At 47.1% G+C, this 5,170-nt stretch overlaps 1 pseudogene; it reads right to left on the bottom strand.

The window, feature by feature from the left end:
• Positions 1–1,160: 1,160 nt before the first annotated feature.
• Positions 1,161–4,555, bottom strand: LOC131834541 (retinoic acid early transcript 1E-like; annotated as a pseudogene).
• Between the last annotated feature and the right edge of the window lie 615 nt (positions 4,556–5,170).

Here is a 5,170-nt window from a genome sequence, read left to right as displayed (position 1 = left end):
TTTCGCCCCTCCCTTCACTGTCCTATTGTGCCACCTGGACCAGCCTCCATCCGCCCCCACTTCAGAGTAACCCCAGCTCTAGCGTGGGTTGTGGGGCTCAACACTAAGAAAGGGCATCATTTCTGCGTGGAGATGGATCAGTGGACAAGAGCTTGGGTGAGACCCATGGTGCACCTCTCCCAAGTCTTTACTAGACTTTGTCCTCTCCCACAGCTAGAGACAGCCTGCTGCACACTTACTTTATTTCATAAAGATGCCAAAGAAGATCCAGACTGAGCTGATGAAGATTGCTAAAACAATCCTTGGAGTTTCCCAGATGGACGAAGACTTGGGTTCTGAGACATTTACTGATGGTGCTAAAACAAACAAAAAGTCAAAGTCCTGTTCAACCTAAGAAAATACCTTCCTGATGATCGCCAGAAGGGATCCTTGCAGGTAAAGGGGCTTAAGAATCTACGTATGCAAATGAGAACTGCAAAATGTATAAAATTGTTGAATCATATTATACATATGAAATTAATATATTCTGGATGTTAATTATATTTCAATAAAGATAATAAAATACCTTCCTGAGCACCTACTTGCCCCAGGCAGCCCATGTCACCTCCAAATTTATTGATTCATGATGTGGCAGCTGCTCTATCCGATCCTGGAGTCTATGGAGGAATGCAGGGCTCTGCCCTGTCCTCATGGAACTCATATTTCTACTGAGGGGACAGCTGATGTCCATCTGATTATCACAGAGTGTGAGATATACACTGTGTGCAGAGCTTTCTGAGGATGACAGAACTGGGGGGGGCTTCATTCTGTCTGGGGGGAGGTGGGGAGGGCTTCCTCAGATGTGGCCTTTGTACTGCTTAAAGGATAAGTAAAACAGAGGAAGAAGAGAAGGCTGTAAGCACCATGTAGCTGGTAGACTCAGGGACCACCTAGAAGTTTCGAGTGACTGGATCATTGGTTATGGGGGAAGGGGGCCCCTGCACAGAGGGAGGGGAATGGAAAGGAGTGCGATAAGAGGGCCTATGGCGGTCACCGCCTCTCCGGTCCACCAAGAGCTCAGTTAGTTGACTAATCCATCAAATCAATTGCACACTCGTACTCCTATCCACACAGAGAAGGAAGGTATTTAACCTTCAAAGAGAGCAACCACCTCACCCTGCTCATTTATCTGGGGGCTCCAGCACTTTCTCCCAGTGTTCTAAGTATGCCCCGAGCCAGTGATTGCAGTCTCCCATGGAGATCCTCCTGAAATAGTCAGACAGCCCCTTGTCCTCCCACTCCTCCTTGATGCCTCTGGCTCCAGGGTTCACGACTGTCCAGGTCATGCTCATAGTGTCAAAGAGGAGGGCCGCCTGTCCATTGATGTTGAAGTGCCAGGAAACAGTGGGGCACCGTTCTGCTTCATGCTGACAACACAGCTGGTTGTCCAGGGAGGGAGGACCTGCAATCCACACACAAAGTCATCTGCTTGGACTCTTAACACCATGATCTCCTATGAGGTCCAGCGTGTCTCTGAGGTGGAGCCAGTGTTGAGTTCTTGTACAGGAGCCCCTTCCCTTCACATGCTCCTTGTCTCTCTTGCTGACTGTCTCCCTCGCCCCAGCCCCTTCCCCTACTCACCCCTGGTCATGCTGTTCTCCAGTTTTATGTCAGGCAGGATCATCCAGAGCTCTTACCCCACCTCTTCCAGTGTCTCTGTCAGTTTTGTCCATGCTTTGGTGGCATTCGCCTTCCGCGCCAGGAGACCCAAAGGTCTGAAATTGTTGTTGTCACTGTCATACTGAAGGAAGCTTTTTGTCCACTGAGCCCTGAACTTCATAGCAGCGGTGTCCAGGTCTGAATTGAGATATGACAGTGAGGTCAAGGCAGAGAGAGTGAGAGTCTGTGAAAGAAAAAGCCTGCTGGGGCCCCAAGACTCCCTCTGAAAGGCTCACTGCAGAGGGAGGGGAAAGGCGTCTCCATCCCAGCCCCATCCACTTCTGGATCCTTAGTCCCCACCTTTTACTGTCTGAGCTTCAGGAAAGTACTTTGGTGTTACCTACCATAGACCCCTCAGGGATGCATACTATTACCAGGAGGATACATCTGACAAATACTTTTAGTGACATCTGTCAAGTTCTTAGGTAGAAAAACTACAAAACAGTGTCTGTCTTCCTGGGACTTAAAATCTAGCTCACCAGACAGGACTTTCAATAGAAAGGAAAAAAAAAAAAAAAAAAAAAAGACAGTATAGGACACATGCCAAACTCCTGATGGCTCCTGGGGGTAACCAGGAGAGGCTTCCTGGAATAGAAGGTGGGAACTGGCAGGAGAGGGGGAGCTGCCCTATGGAGCACCGTACAAGGAGAGTGCCTTAGCCTGGGGTTCTGGTCCTTCAGAGCACATGGACAGGTTGGCACTTGCCTGAAATGTGGGGAAGCCCTTTTCTCCTGTCTTCCCTCAACCCAGCTAGGTCCCCAGATCTCAGGACACTCACGGCTCACTGTCTTCCGGGCTTGTACCAGCAGCGGCAATAACAAAACAGAACCTGCAGTGTAAGATACTGGCAACATTCCTGAGGAGCGGCCCCTTGGACAGCACACTACAGGACGTGGTTGTGGGGCCCTTTCCAATGTTGTCATACAAGATGGCTGACAGTCCTGCAGGAATCTGACAGAAGCAAGTGGTGCTGAGGGAGAGTTTTGTACCTTTCAAGATAAGATTACTCATTTAAGACAAGAAAGAGAGAAGACATCACAAAGCAAATTTCACTTGAAAAAAATCCCTCTCCACTCTCCTCAAAACCACTCCCAGTCTAAGTGGGGATTGTTGGCAGTGAAGTGAGTTCCTTTCCCCTCCCCCACTCCCCCATGCTGCCACCAACTTCCTGTCTTCCCACACTGCCTCTTCTTCCCTCCCTGATCTTCCCATTTCCTCCTCTGTCTTCCCACATTTTCTCCACTCTCCCCTTTCCCACCCCCTTCTATGTCTACTGGATCTCTTCCCTCATGTCTGATTGAGATTCACACTTACCAAGTGCACACAGGTTAATCAAAGGACCTGGAGACACAGGACACCTAGTCTATCATCAAAGACAGGTTGACAATCTTGAGTCCAGCAATGCTATTGGAGCCAACACGTGTAAACCCAAGAAAAGCCAAGTATTTTATCATTAGAGAAAATCTTGGGGTTCTGGTGTTTGAGTTGTGCAAATTAGACTAAGAAGAAAGAAATCTTGGTGTCACTGTGACATTTCTCATGTCATTTTTTCTCTTGAAAGTGCCTCTGAAGACTTAATGCTTTTCAGCGCATTCTCTCCCTCACCTTTACAGCTATTCCTCCGCCCCATTTCATCCAACCATCTTAGCAAGCTCAGGCTGCTATAACAGGATAGCACATGTCAGGCAGCTGAGAAAGCAAGTGTCTATTTCTTAGAGTTCCTGAGGCTGGGGAGTTCAAGATCAAAACATCAGCAGATCCTCTGTCCAGTGAGGACCCCTTCCTAGCTCGAAGAAGGCAGTTTTCTCCTTGTGTCTTCAACCTGGTGGATTGTAGCAGGAAACAATAAGAACTTCCTTTTCTTTTTATAGGCAGCAGTGAGGGGCAGCCTCCTATCCTAATTACTTCTGAATGACTCACCTAATACCTTTATGTTAAGGATTTCAACAAGAATTTCAGAGGATAAAAATGTCAAAATGTCAAATACTATCTGTCCCTCCCACAGTTAGGTTTTTCACTGTATGCCTGGTATTCTGCTGGTTATTTAAAATGCAAGTCACTCGCATGTGGTGATATCTTGTGAGTCTGGCTTGAGGGCTCTCCTGATGCCCAGTAAGTGGGCTGCATCACTGACCTTCCTTTAACTAGATCAAATGTTTTAGAATCAGCCATCAGTTTTCAACCACCTACCTGGAGGCTACCAATCAGGAAGTCAGGGGCAGCTCTCAAGAGTTATCAGGAATGTCAGGGGCCTGCCTGGTTGCACTCCACAAGGACCCAGATCAAACCAGTCAGACCCAAGATGGCGGGTGCCAGGACAAGGAACCCCTGACCAAACAAGAAGAAAAAGCAGGAAAGCCTGTATCACCATCCCAAGTAATAAATATTCCACCCCTAGTTAACAACTGTCAATAATGATAGAAACCCAACCCCTGTGCATTCTCTCTCTCTCTTACTCTCTCTCCCGCTTTCACATTTTGAGAGAATCTCTTTAATAAACTCTCCTGCTTGTGTCATTCATCCACTATGTTGAATGTCTGTCCTTGAATTATTCTCAAGACATGACCAAGAACCTTCAGTGACTCCTTGGGATGGGCTGGGTCAAGGTCCCTGAGGCACACGGTCTCCCCAAGTCGCCTGGCAACAAACAAACTTCAAAGAAAGTAACCATAGACTATGTGCAGGGCTTTCTCTCTGGGAAAGGGAGCTTATTTGCCCAGATGACTCAGGGTCAGTGTGTCTGAAGGGGTCTGGAATTACATCTAACATTCCCGACTAGTAAAACTGGAGGAACTCTATCTGAGAACACGTTTCCACCCTGGCCTGGCAGAAGGACCACAGATTCCTGTTGGATCATGTTCCGTGTATGGTATGCTACTTGTGTGTAAGAAGGGTGACTCACGCAGCTGCTAGAACACTCAGCGGGTTAGGCTCATGGACAGGCTATGTGTGACTTTGTCCATCTTAGCTTATAAAGGGGCCAGCATTTTCCACAGTCACTGAGTGAGTCTGAAGTCCCAAACCTAAGCCTAAGCTCTAGCCAGTACCTTTAATCCATATGTAGACATACATAGGAATGGTAAAAGGAGCTACATAATAAACATGACAGACACTACACATTTACTCTTATTTGTAATTAATTTTTTTAAAGATTTTATTTATTTGTCACAGAGAGTGAGAGAGCACAAGAAGGGGGAGCAGCAGGCAGAGGGAGAGGCAGACTCCGTATTGAGCAGTGAGCCTGATGCAGGGGGCTCAATCCCAGGACCCTGGGATCATGATCTGAGCTGAAGGAGACTCTTAACCAACTGAGCCACCCAGGCATTCCTGTAATTGTTTATTTCCTGTTGATTTTCAGAAAAATTGAGACATAATTGACATATAATACTGTATCAATTTCAGGCTTACAGCATAATGATTTGATGTCTGTATATTTGCTGTCTGATTTAAAAGACAATTGCATAAGCACTAG

The sequence above is a fragment of the Mustela lutreola genome, chromosome 6, assembly GCF_030435805.1.
Source record: "Mustela lutreola isolate mMusLut2 chromosome 6, mMusLut2.pri, whole genome shotgun sequence".
NCBI lineage: Eukaryota > Metazoa > Chordata > Mammalia > Carnivora > Mustelidae > Mustela > Mustela lutreola.
The sequence above is the reverse complement of the archived record's forward strand: the minus strand, read 5'-3'. Positions and strand labels throughout refer to the sequence as shown.